Genomic DNA, 20,439 nt, shown 5'->3' on the forward strand with positions numbered 1-20,439 from the left:
GAGTGGTGGTGATGGTAGTGGATTCTATGGCCTGAGAAAGGCATAAAAGGCAATGTGCATGGCTGGTAATAGCCGACTTGATAGTATAATTGAATGGTTGTAGATCTAATAGGTCCGATAAGGATGAAAAGTTGGATGGCTATTGGTAATCTCTGAGAGGAACATGGGGGAATGGATTCCTGAAAACCTATTCTTGTCTGGTATGATAGCATGAAGTTATGGTAGTTTTGGCCATAGGTTATCCTGTGTTGTTGAATGCCTGTAAAATATATAATTAATGGTGTGTGAGATAGTTTAAGTTTAAGGTGGCAAAAAGAAGCAAAACCTAGGAGAAATGTTATGACACAGGTTGAGCTATGTCGTGTTCCAATGAGATTCTTTAAGCCAGGTGAAAAGCTGTGTTATGCATTCTACAAGCATGGGACGAAAATGCTAGATGGGATAGTGCATGCTATGCTGCATGAGTATGTCTAATACATGATTTTGTCTCTGGAACGAAAGAGTGGCCGTGACTGTATGGGCAGCTGTAGGAAGCGTATGATGAACATGCCTGGAATATAAATGAGAATTGTCGGCAGGGATGTATACCCCCACCTGGTACATGAAAGTAAAAGAAATGTGATAAGTTGCCAACCAAGTGAGTTCCCCAGAAATATCATGACCTTATGGATGAGTAGTGGCGTTTGTTGATGATATGACATGTGCTTAGTTGTCTGAGTAACAACGGATTGATGACCCTGACCATGATTTACCTCATGCCACAGCAGCTGATACAATGGGGTAGATCCCCCAAAAGGGCTGAGGTGGTGGAAAAATTTCCAAACCTGGATGCCATGTCCAACAGCTCTAAAGTAATGGTTCCCAGTAGATCGCTGCCAAACCCGTGGTAGATGCCGCATCTGACCATCTGGTTGGAGAAGTGTCAGACAATCCTGAAAGGAACATGCTTTTACCATGCCAAGTGGTTAAAAAACTCCCCCCCCATGTGCAGGTCTGCTGTTGCTGGGGTGTCTAGGGACATCCTCTGATCGTCATGTTGGAAGTGTGGAAAAAGGGGAAGTACTCTGGATGTGAAAGTGTGGTCTTGTGGTATGATTGGCATGGCAAAATTAATGAATCTGGAAGGGATTGTAGTTCCTTGCAGTTGTAAGTACTAAGCAGGAGGTATTGATTGATGTAGTTGAGAATGTTCCCTATTTGTCTTGTGGTAACTTGTGTGTATGGATGCCGACTCAAGTCGTATGCCCAGTAATGTGATGATAGTGTCTGGGCCTTCTGTTTCTTATGGGGTACTGGGACGCCCAAGTGGTCAACCAGACTAAGCTGCCGTGAGGCTTCTAGTGAAAAATATGTTATCTTTGATCAACAAGAAGTCTTCTAGATAGTGTATGACTGTAAGGCCTCTGGATATGTTATCATAACCAGCACAGAGTATCTGCGAATATCGATAGTAGGCTAATCTGTAGCCCGAAACTTGAGCGGGGAAAGGATTGCCCATTCAATGCCATGTAAGTGCCAGTGTGTAGGGTGGATGGTAGCCATTTACTGCGTTGATGATATTGGTCTTACTTAACCAAGCTTCAACCCATGCTTGAGTGATAGCTGTAAAGGTAGATCAATGGTGTTGTATAGTAAGGAAACTCCTCGGAGGGTATGAGGGAGTTGAGACTTGGTGTAGCGGAAGTGTGTGGTGCCAATAAGTCTATGGTTAGTCTTTGTTTAAGGGAAGATTTCCTTGTGACAATACCAATGTGTTTGTGTTTGGTGCCATGCTGTAAATAGTGGATATTGGAAGACCCCTCTGCAAATCTTGGCTATGAGTGTGTTTACAGCCAATGGTTCTGTTGTGCTGACTGTAAGTGAGGGCATGCTATATTCCTTGAAGGTGTATTTATGATACCTGTAAGGGAGCCCTTTGAAGCTCCAGAGCTTTAGTAAATCTACTACAAGTCTGGAAGGGTGATGAGTCAGGAGTGTTGAAAATGCATTGGTGTGTACAGATGGTGAGTAAGTTATTTGTAAGCTGTATTGGGACACATGGTTTGTCATATGCCCTGAACCATTTGAACATATATGCAACAGTCTATATGCAATGCAACTACTCATATCAATTGTCTCTGGTAGTTCAGAGGTGCTGGTACCTGGAGCCTGAGAGTGCCTGTCCATTTGTTTGGGACAAAATCCCTTCTGTATGGGTACCTGCACAAATAACATCTCTACATATTCCAAATGCCAACCCAACCAAGGGATGGTCAGTTCCTGATTTACCTGGAATCCCTGGATCTGACCATCACAGATACATCATCATACATATATATGCCTTGCTTCCCCAATGTGCTGGAATCATACGTGCAGGGTTAACGTCTTGTGTGTCATAAGAATTGATTGTACCAGGTAACCGAGTTTCAGTTGGTGCTGGTTGTACAGTAGCGTGAGGCCCAGCCTTGTGAGGGCTGTGGTGACCGACTCGAGATTGCCAGTCTGTCATAAGCCGGGGTGCTAGGGAGAGGTGATTATCCACCATCTTTTTGAGAAATACTTAAATAACAATAAAGATTGCAATTATTATTTGTACCCAGGAGTCTTGTACTGGCTTGTTAACTAAGCCGTAAGGCGAAACGATTAGGCTTGGTGTTTTTTGGTGACCCTGCCCTGCTAGTTGCCAAGTGGCTTGAGAGGCTCTATCTATGCTTGGCATGAGGGGATTTTGTGTGACCACCAAACGTTGTGGCAGGATGTTGGCCTCTCTGTGACAGTAACCAGAAAATAGGAAGGGGAGTGACAGGTGAGGCCCTCTCTATGATACAATGCGAGGCGGCTAGCTCTCGAGTACCTATTGGGCCCTAGAACCCTAATTGCCAGTACACTATTACTATTCCAGGGAAGGTAAGAGATGGATAACTACATGAGCAGGTGTATGTACCTGCTAGTATGGTATTGAACCTGACAATCCGTATAGGTTTTTTAGTAGTAACCTGAATGGATAAAACTGTATGGCATAAGGAAATGTGGCATAGACCAAGCTTATCTTAATACGTACAGTATATGTGAAAAGTAACGTGCCGTGATGTGTAAATATTAAACATCGTAGCCATCCTGGTTAAATATGTATCAATCTTAACCCATTAAGTGCCGTATGTACAAGTGAAAAAGTGGTCTGTCCCCACCTTGTATGTTGTATGTCCCCTTGCTAGGGGAAAGTCTGTTGTGTGAGCAGCGTGCTGTGAAAAATGTATGTGAACTATATTACCAGTTACGTATCTACAGATGCGTCTGCTACTGTGTAATAATATATGTATTTATACCAGATGTTTGATATAGTACTTGCTATGTGCATTTTTGTATGTCTTATTGAATGGTAGGGGTCAGTGAACATGGTGTTGCTAAATGCAAGTGCACTGGAGATCTGCCGAGTGCCCTATAGGTGGCAGTGTAGTTGGATACTGATTGGTATGTGAAATGTTGTTTGTCTATTGACCTATAGGTGTCAGTGTTTTGGTGTTTGTAAAACCCCATGAAAATTGTCAATGTACTTGACAGACCTTTAGGTGGCAGTGTTGATAGAACCACTGTTGGTCTTGATGTGAAATGTAAATTATTGTGAATTAAACCTGAAGTTGAGCCCGTGCTGGAGTTTAATTTATGGTTTATGGGTATGTTTAAAACAATCTTATGTGTAATTTATATTGGCTGGTAAATTGTATATGACATGTGAAGACAGTTTTGCTGTTGACCAGTAGGGGTCAGAAATGCTTATTGTATGGTAAAAATACCCTTTAATCCTACCGTTTGACAGATAGGAGTCAGTATAAAAGCGAAAATGCTGTAGTTAGTTTGTTTGCTTATGAAGTGAAATAAAGTCTGAGAAGCCTGTAGTATACTGATTGACCGGTAGGGGTCAGCATGTAGGCAAAAATGCCGTGGTTCGTTGGTTTGTACATGAAATGCAATAATGTCTGAGAAGCCTGTAGTACACTGAATGACCGGTAGGGGTCAGTGTGTAGGCGCAAATGCAGTGGTTTATTGTTTTGTACATGAAAAGCAAAAAGTCTAAGAAGCCTGTAGTACACCAAATGACTGATAGGGGTCAGTGTGTAGGTGAAAAATGCAGTGGTTTGTTGGTTTGTACATGAAATGCAATAATGTCTGAGAAGCCTGTAGTACACCGAATGACCAGTAGGGGTCAGTGTGTAGGCGCAAATGCAGTGGTTCGTTGATTTGTACATGAAATGCGATAATGTCTAGGAAGCCTGTAGTACACCGAATGACCGGTAGGGGTCAGTGTGTAGGTGAAAAATGCGGTGGTTTGTTGGTTTGTACATGAAATGCAATAATGTCTGAGAAGCCTGCAGTACACCGAATGACCGGTAGGGGTCAGTGTGTAGGCGAAAATGCAGTGGTTCGTTGGTTTGTACATGAAATGCGATAATGTCTAAGAAGCCTGTAGTACACCCAAAGACCAGTAGGGGGTTTAAACGAATTATATGCATGAACATGCAATGGTTTTAGATCAGACCTAGACAAAATGCAACCGTAAAGTGAGGACCTGACCCGTGCATGGTGCCGTGGGACTGATGCCTGGCGTAATGGGTAGGTCGACTTACAGTTTGTGAGTCACTTGGACACCATCCACGGCGATGGATTGAAGAAAGAAGGTGGTAGGCCGGAAAAGCCTGTGGCTGGATTCATGACACAGCTCAGCTTAGAAAACCCCTCATGCAGTTATCAGGTAAAATGGCATCTGGATGACCCGGAAGTGGAAATCATTCTGATGCTGACCTCAAGCGATATGAGTCAGGTAAGGGATGGCCCTTATATAGGGGAGTGAATTAATTTAAGCCCCTCCCACAAATACAGGCCAAACGGCCTTAATACATATATATGAATTATAGATATATATGGATAATATTTGTAGAATATATTAATAAAATGATTAATAATATGTTATATTGCTTAACAATATTTTATAATAAATATTGTATAATATATAATAAAAAAAAACCTATACGATATATATATATATTTTACACACAAACAAGTAAGCGAGGCATTCGATGACTCATAACAAAGTACTTGCCTGGGTGCTGACGATAACTAAACAAACAGATGAAGAAAGCACTCACAAGGACTTGATATAGTGGACTTGATAAAATTCAACTATAGGTTTGAAACATTGACCTTGTTGCTTTGACACTGAATTAACTTTAAATAAAGGCAGTCCTATTCACCTGAAAGTCGTTCTGTGAGTGCTCTCTAATCTGTTTGTTTATATATATATTTGTGGTAGGAACTTAATTTGAATATGAAAATAGAGAAGAGGGGGAAAGTTTGTAGTGGTGTGCCGAAATCAATGTATGGGTAGGCCTGTAATAAAGAGGGTAATGTAATGATGACAGTAAGTTATAGGAGGGAGTGGTGGGAGGGGTTGCTCTAACAGGAACCAGCATAGGTGAGCAGGGAGGTAGAGTTTATATAGGGAAAACTCCTTTTACTTGTGATCAGAACTTAATTTGTATATGAAAATAGAGAAGAGGGGGAAAGTTGGTAGTGGTGTGCCGAAACCAATGTACGTGTAGGCAAAAAAAGAGGGCAAAATATATTGCATAAAACACACTTTATTGCATAATTTACAATGCTAAACCTTTAAAGGCTTTCCTGAGTTCTTTCTCAGGATGTGGAATATAAGTGCTGTAGACAGAGGATTTCCATCTGCCCAGTCTTTTCATGATATGGACTGGTGTGTCCGTACTGGAAGCTGAGGTGGCTGCCCCAATTCTGAAGGAATGACCATAAAATTAGGCGGGGTCATGTCCCAATCTTAGCAGTAGTCTTCTAATGTGGAATATGAATTTGGAAGTGGTAAGTGGGTGTCCGTGAAGAAGCAGTAGGGGTGAGTTAGGTTGGAGACTGAAGCTTGTGGATAGAAATAAGTTGAGTATTTTAGCGGGACACCAGAGGTTCTCTGTAGGAAACAAAGGGATTGTAGTCGGGTAGTTTGTGTGGTTGGTTGTAGATGAGTGTAAAGACGTAACATAATGGTCACCGTGTTTGGTTATGTCCAATATTTTTAAACAGGAGCTGACATCTGTTTGACGGACCACAGTAAACTCTGAGGAAGCCGTAGAAGGCGATGTAAATGGCTACTTTGATGATAGAGTTACCCTGGGTATTAAAGGGATTTGTGTCCAATAGGTCTGATATATTCCTGAATATGGTTCCATAATCTATTGGTAGTAGGTCGATCTATTTTGTTGATGCCTTTAAGAATAAACTTGATGGGATAAGTGGAAAGAAAAGGTGGGTGATTGGGAAAGGTCATGAGCACGTGGTGCTTTATACCTGTAAGATATAATTTAATAGTGTTGTGTGCTAATATGAGGTGTAGTTGGCAAAAAAAAGGCAAAAGTCACCATGGTCTCGCTAGAATAATTATCTGAAACATGAAACTCCCTACCAAATTTGTGGAAAAAACAGTCAAAGCCCTGTCGTAGGCAGTTTTGGTGTTGGCAGACAGAGCCTTTCGTTAGAGTGACTGTGCGTGGGTCAATAATCTTGTTAATCCATTATTAACTCCGGAAATGTCGGGATTCTGGATGGGAGCTCATTGGTGAAGGGATGCACCTTTTAAAATGCCTCAAAGTTAGACCGGGACAAAGTGTCAGCTACCGTATTATGAATGCCCGGAATGTGTTCGCACACTAAAAACAATTGTAGTTTGGCAGCCAGCTACGTCAATTTCCATATTAACTGCATTATGGTTAAGGAGGAAGAGTGCCCTTTATTAATTATCTCGCAAGCCGCCAAATTGTCTGAGAAACACTTGACTGCCTACCTGCCCACAGATGTCCCCAAGTATGAGCTCCTGCTACAATGGGATAGATCTCGAAAAGGGCTGAAGTTTCCCTGAAGGCCGGTAAAGCAAGTGTTTCTTGAGGTCAAACATCCCTGAACCAGTGGTTATCAAAAATTGCAGCAAACCCTGAGTAGGCTGCTGCATCAGTCCAAATAACAGGGGAGTGCTCGGTCAGTGGGGGAATGAACATGGACATGTCGTTCCTCTCTGCTAGGAAGTGCTTTCACATGAGTAAATCGGCTACGGCTGGGGCGGCTGAGGACTATGGTGCCATCATCAGACACACCGGGTAGGAGGCAGAGTAACCTGGAGATGAAGGATCTCCCCTGTGGAATGATACGCATCGCAAAATTGAGGTATCCCAGTAGAGACTGGAGATCCCTCCATGTACCAGTACCTTTTTGGAGGAACTGGTCCAGTTCTTGTCTGATGCGTACCAATTTCACATTGGTGAGGCGTGCCTGCATAGACACTGAGTCTAGTGAGATACCCAGGAATACCAACTGTGTTGTGGCGCCTATTGTTTTGTCAGGGGACAATGGGACATCTAGTGCCGAAAACAGTGCAGTGGTGCTAATGATACTACGTCGAGTGAGGGAACCTGCCTCGACCAGTAGAAAATCGTCCAAATAGTGTATGACCGCAGGGCATCTGACCGTATTCAGGAGCAGCCAGCAAAGAGTTTCTGCAAATTTGTCAAACCGCTTCGGGCTGCTTCTGGAGCCGAAAGTAAGTCTGGTGGCAAAGTAATAATTATTTCTCCATTTGATGCCGTGGATATGCCAGAGAGACGGATAGATCGGTAGTAATTTGAAGGCGTTAGTTATATCCGTCTTACTGAGCCAGGCTTGTTCACCGGGTCAATAGAATAGCTTATATGGCATGATCCAAGGAGGAATAATATATATATATATATATGCTGTTGTCTCCTGAAGAAAGTCTTCTAAGAGGACTGAAATGTTTAATTTTTAATACTTGACAATAAAGCTAATGAGTTGCATTAACAACAAATTGGCTGTCCATGAGTGGTTCACTGGCTTTGCTTCTCTTCCTGAGTTGTGTTTCAAAGCTGTTGTATACAGCAGACACAAACTCCAAGGAATGCATGTATAAAGTTGAATTATGAGGCAAAAATGTGGTTCTTTGTTGAGCTAATTTGCGATCACATGGCCCCCTATAGCTGGCTGTGGATCTGCCAGCAGGGGGACTGTCTAAAATATCAGACAGTCCCCCTGCTGGTAGGTAGTGTAAAAAAAAAAATTAGACATGATTAAAATTAAATTAAAAGTATTTTTATAAATATGAATTTGGATACACGTTATATTCTAAGGAAACAGACCGCAATACATTACTTAATGCTTCAAGTTTCCATCCAGATAGATTGAAAAAATCTCTTCCGATTTCACAATTCATTAGAGTGTTACGCAATAACTCTAATCCAGACGTTGCAGAAAATCAACTACAGGAGATGTACCAGAAGTTTAAAGCTCGGGGTTACTCAGAACAGATTTTGGATACAGCGTATGTCAAGGCTTTGCAATCAATTTCAGAGCAAAGGATTCATCTCAACACGGGGGATCGATTTGTTTTCCCTCAATCTTTCCATCCTAATTCTAATAAATTACGCCTCAATATTTTGGAGAATTGGAGAACTATCAGTAAAGATTCATCTCTACCTACAGTGTTTCAGAAGCCACCTATTATAAGTTATAGGAAAGTGAAAACCCTGAAGGACTTATTGGTACATACTGATCAGTGGACTTTTGCACAATCTTCTAGGATAGCCTCCAATGTTGGATGTTTCCGTTGCTTAAATTGCCTAGCATGTAACTTTATGACACCAGGAAAGACATTTAACCATCCTAGATCTGGAAGAGTGTACACAATTAAATATCACATTACATGCCAAACTACCCACGTAGTATACAAAATAATATGCCCATGTGGGTTGATATACGTGGGTAAAACGTCTAACTATTTGAGGGAGAGAATGCGTGGATATCGATCGACTATTCGCACAGCACTCAACAGTGGAATAGCGACGACTCCCGTGTCACGACATTTCCTTGAGGCGAGTCATAATTTGGCAACCCTACGCTTTATTGGTATAGACCATGTACCCATCTCCCCGAGAGGAGGGGATAGAGACTTGGCTTTACTTAAACGTGAAGCATATTGGATCCATACTTTGGGGGCACTATCACCTAATGGGTTAAATGAGAAAAATGCCCTGTATTGCTTTTTAAATAGAAGATAACAATGTTGCATATGAAGTATCTGTGGGATATTATTACATTGTGTTCATATTGTGACAATTTTTGCAACTAATATTATATTACTAAGATATGCATTGTAATGAGTTTTTGTGGTATAAATGGGATATACTGATTATGTCTCTATGCACATATTCTGCCGATAGGCATTAGGAAAGTATAAGACAGAAAAATCCAGACTTGTTGTTAGTTAACAGGATTATATGTTAATGATTTTGTCCCTATACACATATTCTGCCAGCGTCACACAAAGTATATTTTAATATTAATTAGTATATATATTAATATTAAAATACACTTAGAATGACGTTACATATATATAATATGTATATATCTATTATATATATAATAGATATATACACATATATTATAGATATACGTATAATTACAATAATAAATAAATGAAATAATTAAATAAATAAATAAAATATTGAAACAAAATTTAATATAAATTAAATATTCATATGTAATTTCATTCTAACTGTATTTTGTTATTAATATGTATATATTGGTAACAAAATACACTTAGAATGACATTCTATATATATCTATCTATATATAAAATACAAATAACCACAAATATATATATATATATATATATATATATATATATATATAATATATATAGAGAGAGAGAGAGAGAAATACATATAATTACATAAAAGATTACATTAGTATACACGTAGAATTTAAATACCTATAAATGCATATATATTAAAATTCTACGTGAATATTTAAATAATCTTTTAACATAATTATGTGATTTTATTAATTAAAATTTGATTGACATGCCTGACAACAGAGGAAGAAAGTGCAGAGAATTTAATTCGCAAGCCCTATTTTTGACCCTGTAACTCTCCAAGACACCATAAAACCTGTACATAGGGGGTACTGTTTTACTTGGGAGACTTCGCTGAACTCAAATATTAGTGTTTCAAACTGGTAAATTGTATTACAACGATGATATTTTAAGTAAAAGTGAAGTTTTTTGCATTTTTTACAAACGAACGGCACTTTTATGGACTATATTATTGTTGTAATATGTTTTACTGTTTTAAAACACTAATATTTGTGTTTAGTGAAGTCTCCCGAGAATAACAGTACCCCCCATGTACAGGTTTTATGGTGTTTTGGAAAGTTAGAGAGTCACATATAAGGCTTGCATTTAATTTTTTGACATTGAAATTTGCCAGATTGGTTATGTTGCCTTTGAGAGCATATGGTAGCCCAGGAATGAGAATTACCCCCATGATGGCATACCATTTGCAAAAGTAGACAACCCGAGGTATTGCAAGTGGGGTATGTCCAGTCTTTCTTAGTAGCCACTTAGTCACAAACACTGGCCAAATATTAGTTTTTTGTTTTTTTCACACAAAAACAAATATGAACGCTAAATTTGGCCAGTGTTTGTGACTAAGTGGCTACTAAAAAAGACTAAACATACCCCACTTTCAATACCTTGGGTTGTCTACTTTTTCAAATGGTGTGCCATTATGGGGGTAATTCTCATTCCTGGGCTACCACACTGTCTCAGAGGTAACATTACTAATCCTTCAAATTTCAGTTTGAAAATGGAACGTTCTATATTTGACCCTGTAACTTTCCAAAACACCATAAAACCTGTTAATGGGGGGTACTGTTGTACTCGTGAGACATCGTTGATTACAAATATGTGCATTTTTTTGCAGTAAATCCTAACAGTATTATGACATTTACAGCTAAAATGTGAGGCGGAACTACACATTTAAAAAAAAAAAAAAAAAAGTAAAATGTCTCACATTTGTTTTTATTTTATTCATAATAAATTATGTTTCATATATAAATATTCAATATGAAAGGAAAGCCCTGTTTCTCCTGAAAAAAATGATATATATTAAGTGTGGGTGCATTTAATATGAAAGAGGTGAATTACAGTTGAACAGCCATATAGCGCAAATTCCAGTTTTTGTTTACGTTTTGTTTTAAACAGAACGTGTACTATTGACTCCGTCCTGAAGGGGTTAAGGGGCTAAGTGATTTTACTCCATTATAAATGGAGGGACCTTTCTGACAACCCAGACAAACAGAATTTAATTTGCATGCCATATACTTGACCCTGCAACGTTCCAAAACACCATAAAACCTGTACTTTAGGGGTACTGTTGTACTGAGGAGACTCACACACACACTTCATCCCCACCCATACTGCACCCCTCACACACACACACACACACACACACACACACATATTGCACCCATCACCCACACACAACTGCCACTATCCTCTACAACAGTCCCTATCCCAGGAGATCCCAGGTAAGTTGTCAAACTGTTCTTAAAATGTTTTACTACTTAACCTAGGAGGGCACCACGGCACTCCTGATATCCAAAGAGCGATCACATGGCAGGCATAGCTGCCTGTGGATCTGCCTGTAGGGGGACTGCCTGGCTGTCAGGCAGTCCCCTACTGGTGAAACAAGTAAGAAAAAATGATTACACAAATAATTACATGTACATGTATATGGATATGTATATACAATTTTTTTTCCAGTAGTACTGGAAGGGGTTTTTAAAAATACCCAAGAAAGAAAAACCTTTGAAGCCAGAATGATCAAATTGTTTAACAGCAAGAATAGAGGACTAAATATTGATTTGGGTTTCCTGTCCCACTACCAACACTTTACATGAACACTCCCCCAACATTATCTTACTGTTCTGTCATATATATCAACATTTTAAAATGCATTACTATAAGTTTTTTTCTATCAATATACAAAGTACTAAGGTGTAGTGTGTAGTGTATTTTTATATACTTTTATATTGCATCTCACTGAGTGATTTTGGAAGAAGCATATAAGACTGCATAATTCCCTTATTAACCCCTTAACGCCGTTATGGCGTACCATGCCGTCACGCATTAAATGGGCTTTAAAGCCGTTGCGACGGCATGGTACGCCGTAACGGCTTAAGCCCCCAAGAAGAGAGGTGTACTTACCTCCGCCGCGATCCTCTTCTGGGGGGCTGCCTGAGAGCCCAGGCAGTCCCCTTCCGGCAAATGAGGCCCCCGGGGGCCATGTGATCGCTCTCAAAGAGCGATCACATGGCCTCCTATAGCTGGCTGTGGATCTGCCAGCAGGGGGACTGTCTGAAATATCAGACAGTCCCCCTGCTGGTAGGAGGTGTAAAAAAAATAAATTAGACATGTGTAAAAATAAAATAAATATATTTATATATATATATATATAATATGTATATATATTATATATATATATAATATATATACATATTATATATATGTAACGTCATACAAAGTGTATTTTAATATTAATATAAGTACAAATATTAATATTAAAATACACTTAGAATGATGTTATATATATATATATTATATATGTATATATATTATATATATAATAGATGTACATATATATATTATATATAAATACGTATAATTAAAATAATAAATAAATAAAATAATAAAATAAATAAATAAAATATTGAAACAAAATTTAATATAAATTATATATGCATATGTAATTTCATTCTAACTGTATTTTGTTATTAATATATATATATCGGTAACAAAATACACTTAGAATGACATTCTATATATATCTATCTATATATAAAATACAAAAAACCGCAAATATATATATATATATATAGATAAATACATATAATTACATAAAAGATTACATTAGTTTACGCGTAGAATTTAAATACCTATAAATGCATATATATTAAAATTCTACGTGTATATTTAAATAATCTTTTAACGTAATTATGTGATTTGATTAATTCAAATTTGATTGACATGCCTGACAACACAGGGAGAAAGTGCAGAGAATTTAATTCGCAAGCACTATATTTGACCCTGTAACTCTCCAAGACACCATAAAACCTGTACATAGGGGGTACTGTTTTACTCGGGAGACTTCGCTGAACTCAAATATTAGTGTTTCAAACTGGTAAATTGTATTACAACGATGATATTTTAAGTAAAAGTGACGTTTTTCACATTTTTTACAAGCGAACGGCACTTTTATGGTCTATATTATTGTTGTAATATGTTTTACTGTTTTAAAACACTAATATTTGTGTTTAGTGAAGTCTCCCGAGAATAACAGTACCCCCCATGTACAGGTTTTATGGTGTTTTGGAAAGCTAGAGAGTCACATGTAAGGCTTGCATTTCATTTTTTTCACATTGAAATTTGCCAGATTGGCTATGTTGCCTTTGAGAGCGTATGGTAGCCCAGGAATGAGAATTACCCCCATGATGGCATACCATTTGCAAAAGTAGACAACCCGAGGTATTGCAAGTGGGGTATGTCCAGTCTTTCTTAGTAGCCACTTAGTCACAAACACTGGCCAAATATTAGTTTTTTGCTTTTTTCACACAAAAACAAATATGAACGCTAACTTTGGCCAGTGTTTGTGACTAAGTGGCTACTAAAAAAGACTAAACATACCCCACTTTCAATACCTTGGCTTGTCTACTTTTTCAAATGCTATGCCATTATGGGGGTAATGCTCATTCCTGGCTACCACACCGTCTCAAAGGTAACATTACTAATCTGGAAAATTTCAATTTGAAAATGGAATGTTCTATATTTGACCCTGTAACTTTCCAAAACAACATAAAACCTGTTAATGGGGGGTACTGTTGTACTCGTGAGACATTGCTGATTACAAATCTGTGCATTTTTTTGCAGTAAAAATGTCATAACAGTGTTATGACATTCACAGTTAAAATGTCAGACAGAAATGCACATTTAAAAAAATAATCTAATTTTCTCACATTTTTTTAAATTTTATTCATAATAAATTATGTTCCATATATGAATAGTTAATGATAGATTAAAGCCCTGTTTCTCCTGAACAAAATGATATATAATAAGTGTGGGTGCATATAATTTGAAAGAGGGGAACTACGGGTGAACAGACATATAGCGCAAATTCCAGTTTTTGTTTACGTTTTGTTTTGATCAGAACGTGCACTATTGACTCCGTCCTGAAGGTGTTAATGCTTTGTAAGTAAGAGTGTTATTATTTACTTTGGTGTGGCATTGCACCGTTTTGCACAATATATTTTTACTTGTAAATTATTGTTTTTTGCACAGTGCACTTTATTATATTTGCACTTTAAGTGGTTTGTTATATCACTTTGTGTAAGATTGTATGTAATTAGTGGGCTTACATGTTTTAGGTGCTGCTTTTTTCACTTTTATATTGTTACTTGAGGACATCTTTAGCGTTTTTACTTGTATTGTACAGGTGATACTCGAAAAATTAGAATATCGTGCAAAAGTTCATTTATTTCAGTAATGCAACGTAAAAGGGGAAACTAATATATGAGATAGACGCATTACATGCAAAGCAAGAGAGTTCAAGCCATGATTTGTCATAAGTGCGATGATTATGGCTTACAGCTCATGAAAACCCCAAATCCACAATCTTAGTAAATTAGAATATTGTGAAAAGGTGCAATATTCTAGGCTCACAGTGTCCCACTCTAATCGGCTAAGTAAGCCATAACACCTGCAAAGGGTTTCTGAGCCTTTAAATGGTCTCTCAGTCTGGTCCAGTAGAAATCACAATCATGGGGAAGACTGCTGACCTGACAGTTGTGCAGAAAACCATCATTGACACCCTCCATAAAGAGGGAAAGCCTCAAAGGTAATTATGTAGGAAGTTGGATGTTCCCAAAGTGCTGTATCAAAGCATATTAATAGAAAGTTATGTGGAAGGGAAAAGTGTGGAAGAAAAAGGTGCACAAGCAGCAGGGATGACCGCAGCCTGGAGAGGATTGTCAGGAAAAGGCCATTCAAAAGTGTTTGGGACTTTCACAATGAGTGGGCTGAGGCTAGAGTCAGTGCATCAAGAGCCACCACACACAGGTGGATCCTGGACATGGGCTTCAGATGTCGTATTCCTCTTGTCAAGCCGCTCCTAAACAACAAACAAAGTCAGAAGCGTCTTACCTGGGCTAAAGAAATACAGACCTGGTCTGTTGCTCAGTGGTCCAAAGTTCTCTTTTCTGATGAGAGCAACTTTTGCATCTCATTTGGAAACCAAGGACCCAGAGTCTGGAGGAAGAATGGAGAGGCACACACTGCAAGATGCTTGAAGTCCAGTGTGAAGTTTCCACAGTCCGTGTTGATTTGGGGAGCCATGTCATCTGCTGGTGTTGGTCCACTGTGCTTCATTAAGTCCAGGGTCAACGCAGCCGCCAACCAGGAGATTTTGGACCACTTCATGCTTCCTTCCGCAGACGAGTTTTATGGGGATGCTGACTTCATTTTCCAGCAGGACTTGGCACCTGCCCACACTGCCAAAAGCACCAAAGCCTGGTTCAATGACCGTGGGATTACTGTGCTTGATTGGTTAGCAAACTCGCCTGACATGAACCCCATAGAGAATTTATGGGGCATTGCCAAGAGAAAGACGAGAGACACGAGACCGAACAATGTAGAAGAGCTGAAATACGCTATTGAAGCATCCTGGTCTTCCATAACACCTCAGCAGTGCCACAGGCTGATAGCTTTCATTCAACGCCGCATTGATGCAGTAATTGCTGCAAAAGCGGCCCAAACCAAGTACTGAGTACATATGCATGCTTATACTTTTTTAGAGGTCCGCTATTGTTCTAAGTACACTCCTTGCTTTATTGATTACATGTAATATTCTAATTTACTGAGATTGTGGATTTGGGGTTTTTATGAGCTGCAAGCCATAATCATCGGACTTATGACAAATCACGGCTTGAACCAACTTGCTTTGCATATAATGCGTCTATCTCATATATTAGTTTCCCCTTTTACGTTGCATTACTGAAATAAATAAACTTTTGCACGATATTCAAATTTTTTGAGTATCACCTGTATTTAAATATTTATTTATTTATCATGTACACAGCCTTTGTGCTAAGGCAAAACACCAAAAAGGAAAGAAAAAAACATAAATACACACCAATAGCATGCTCCATCAGTCTTATGTGTTTCCTGCTATGCCTTCATGTTTTCATGTTCCCATGCCTCCCAATATTGAGAGTATGTTTACTTTAAATTATTTTTATCTAGTGTATGTTAATTTGCTGAATTTGTAAAGCAACCTCATGTGTGAGTTGATATAAAATTTGATACAAAAGAAATATCAACCTTTTCAAGGTAGAAATAATTATTCCATAAAAATGCTATCAGAGAAGCATATGCCTCTCTGGCTTTATTACAGCACAATGTATTTTATTTTACATGCATATTTTGTAAACAATAGATAAAATTATTCTCAGTGTGCCCAAAGTTCTTCTCTATGAGAAGCATTTAATGGGACACTGCTTACCATGAACAAGTAAGTTAGTGCACAGCAAAAAGACAGCTGCTGAAAAGTTAGCTACAAAACCTGCAGAAGAGGTTGAATTTTAGGGACCTAGGTAAATGATTTAAAAAAAACTAATGATTGCATTTTGCATGTTTCAACTTCCATTAAATTATACATTTATAACCTTAATTTTCCTTTCACTATTGGGTGCTTTCAAGATGTGTTTTTAATATGTCAAGTTTTTATTTTTGTCTTTGGATATTTACTATATTTACATTTAACATGCACAAAATAGGACATAACATATTACTAAGGGAATAAAAAAGACATCCAGTTAAAACAGATCTATAACATATTTAAGAACATGCCACAAAAAACTTGTACATTATTTATTACTATTTATATTATTATTCACCCAGTTACCCAGATGAAGAGTACATCTGTAATTTTCTCATGACTTTGGCTCTGAGCTCACTTTTATCTTATTTATCTTTTAAAATATAGTATGTACTGATAGGAATCAATTGGGGAAGCAAAAACTGCTATCTGTCACAAATGGATTTGTATATTTCCTATTTGTTTTAGGAAAATGTTTTCCAACCATGAATCTTTTATTTATTCCAGAATGTTTGTCTTATCACATCTAAAATAATGCAACATTGATTGCAATGATATGATAATAATAACCTATTATTAACCAACACACAATTTTCCTTTCTTCATACAAGCTCATACTTATTTCATGGAAGCTGTCAGATGTGCACATCTGGCCACTTCGATTGCTCTGTGGATTCTATTGTTAGTTTTGCAAGAAGGTGGGCAGCTTCATCAGTAATATTTTATAGAAGGACTATCACAGTGATCTAAACATGGAAGACAGGATGGACACTGTTCCCAAAACAGTTTCACTAATGCATTTCTTCTCAATTGGCTTCACTGTCATACACTGGATGGCTGCATTTGTGAAGGGAGGGTTGAGTACAAAACATATTTCTCAAACAAGTTCAGGATGTCTGTTTTGAAAAACTGTCAAGGTTTTCGCTTTTATTTATCCTAGTCTCAATAATTAAATTTGGTCAATCTTGTTATTGACAGCTCAGTCTGAATGTGCCTGTCTCGAAAAACAATGTTTATTGTCTCGTTGTACATTACTCTGTGTGGTTATCTACTGCAACTCCCTATTCTCTTAACAATGTTCTCCCTTCTATTTTTTCACCTTCACTTTTACTTCTCTCATTGCTAAAATCTCTTTATTCTTTTCCTTACCTGTTCCTGCTGACACTTTTTGCATTGCTCCCTCTTTACTTCCCTCCTCTCTCTGTTCATCCGATACACTTTACTCATACCCATCCATCCTTTCTCCACAAACTCATTCTAAATCCTCAAAATAAAGGCTCTCACCCCAAACATTTAAATCTTACCCCCACCTTCTCATACTTTCTATCTTTCTGCTCCTGGTAGCTGGTGATGTCTCTCCAAACCCTGGTCCATCCTCCACTAACCTACGCCTCTGCTGCCTTTGACACCGTTGATCATGCTCTCCTTCTTCAAACTCTTCAATCACTCGGTCTATGTGACTCTGTCTTCTCGTGGTTTTCCCTTTATCTCTCCCAACACTCATTCAGTGTCTCCTTTTCTAATGATACCTCCTCCCGTCGTCCTGTCTTGTTTGGAGTCCCCCAAGGCTCTGTCCTTGGTCCTCTATTTTCTTTTTATACTGCCTCTCTTGGCAAACATATTACCTCATTCGGATTCCACTACCACCTGTACGCAGATGACACTCAGATATATCTCTCCTCCCTGGACCTCTCTCCTGCCGTCCTGCAAGTGTCACTGCTTGCCTTTGTTCCCGCTTTCTGAAACGTAATCTCTCTAAAACTAAGCTCCTTGTCTTTCCTCCTCCTAATACTGATCCTCCTCTTTCGCTCCCCCTTCAAGTTAGTGGTATCCACATAAGTCCATCCTTGCAAGCGCGCTGTCTTGGCATCATACTTGATTCTGGCCTCACCTTTGAGCCTCACATCCAGTATGTTGCCAAAACCTGTAGATTCCATCTTAAAACACATAGCCCGCATCTGCCCCTTTCTTACGCGAGATGCTACCAAGGAGCATGTCCATGCTCTAGTAATTTCCCACATGGATTATTGTAACTCTCTCCTAATTGGTCTTCCCAAAAGCCATATTGCCCTACTAAAGTCTGTAATGAATGCTGCCGACCAGACTGATTTTCCTCTCTAGTCAGTCCTCTCACACCTCACCCCTCTGTCAGTTCTTACATTAGTGTCCTGTGTCCTATAGGAGTCAATTCAAAGTGCTAACGCATACCTATAAAGCACTGAACAATTCTAGCCCTTCTTATATCTCTTCACAGATCCATAGGTAACCCCCCCTTCTCCCCGCTCTGCCCATGACCTCCTCCTGTCCACAGCCCTCACCCGTACGCAGTGGTGTATTTAGAATTTGTGCTGCCCTAGGCAGGACGGTGCTCGGGCACCCCCTCCCCCCCAATTAAAATTTTCCCCACCCCTTCCTGTCAAGGCTGCAATTTGATTGACAGATGCTCACTCAATGACAGACGCATACACTCATTAACAGACACACACTCTCATATACACTGACAAACAATGACATACAAACACACTCACAGATTTGACACACTATTACTTGGACACACACTGACAGACTCGCACTCACTGACAGATGCACGCACTGACCGACGCATACACACTCACTGACCAACACACACACACTCAAATAGACAGACACACTTACAGACACACACATACACACACTTACAGACACACACACACACACACACACATTCACTTAAACACACACACTTACAGACACACACACACATAAACACTTACAGACACACATACACACATACACACACATTTCCACCAACAATCACAAATTATTATTTTTTAAAATTTTATTTTAAATCCACCCAGCCTCCCTGGGAGAGCTGGAGTGGATTACTTACCTGCGGTCCAGTGGGGCTGCTGCGCGGACAGGCAGGGGGTGGACAGGCTGAGTAGCCGGCGAGGGAACTTTAATCTTCCTGCTCAGCTCCCTCACACGCCGCTTAGTGATGCTGGGAGCCGGAGTGACGTCATATTCCAGCTCCCGCCTTCATTATGTGGAGCAGGAAGAGCTCAGGTGAGTATGCTCCCTCGCTGCCCGCCGCCCGCCTCGGGGGGCTCACAAGTAGCCAGCCAGCCAGCTCTTGAACACCCCAGGACACTAGGCAAACAGGGGATCTGCCTGGGCATTTGGGGGCGACTTGTTTTGCCACCCTCTGCAAAGTGCCGCCCAAAGTCCCTGCCCACAGGGGAAGGCTGGGCCGGGGGCCAGGGAGGCAATTGCCCCCCAGGCCGCCCTAAATAATTTTAAAACCAGCCGCAGCGGGCCGGTCCTAATGCTGCAGCTGCCTGAGCACTCTGTTAAGAGCCTCAGGTGGCTGCAGCGCTGCTTCTCCCCTTCCCTCCCCTTCCCTTCCCTCCCCTGTAGCGTGGCCGAGCTCCTCCAAGGTCCGCGGTGCCCGGCCGGAGTGATAGGAAGGTGCACACTTCCTGTCAGTCCGGCCGGGTACAGGAAACAGAAACTCCTGTTCCACGACGAGTTTCTGTTTCCTGTACCCGGCCGGACTGACAGGAAGTGCACACTGAGTGTGCAACTTCCTATCACTCCGGCCGGGCACCGGAGAGGAGCTCGGCCATGCTACAGGGGAGGGGAGGTGAGGTGAAGGGGGGGATTAAGAAAAACAGGGGTGGGTGGGGGGATTGAGAAGAACAGGGGGGAGGTGGGGGATTGAGAGGGGTGGGGTGGGGGTATTAAGAAGAACAGTGGGGGTGGGGGGATTGAGAAGAACAGGGGGGAGGGTGGTGGGATTGAAAAGAACAGGGGGGGTAGAGGGATTAAGAAGAACAGGGGGATGGGGAGATTAATAAAAACAGGGGGTGGAGGGATTAAGAAGAACAGGGGGTGGGGGATTAAGAAGAACAGGGGGAGG

This window comes from Pelobates fuscus, chromosome 4 (genome assembly GCF_036172605.1).
Source record: "Pelobates fuscus isolate aPelFus1 chromosome 4, aPelFus1.pri, whole genome shotgun sequence".
NCBI lineage: Eukaryota > Metazoa > Chordata > Amphibia > Anura > Pelobatidae > Pelobates > Pelobates fuscus.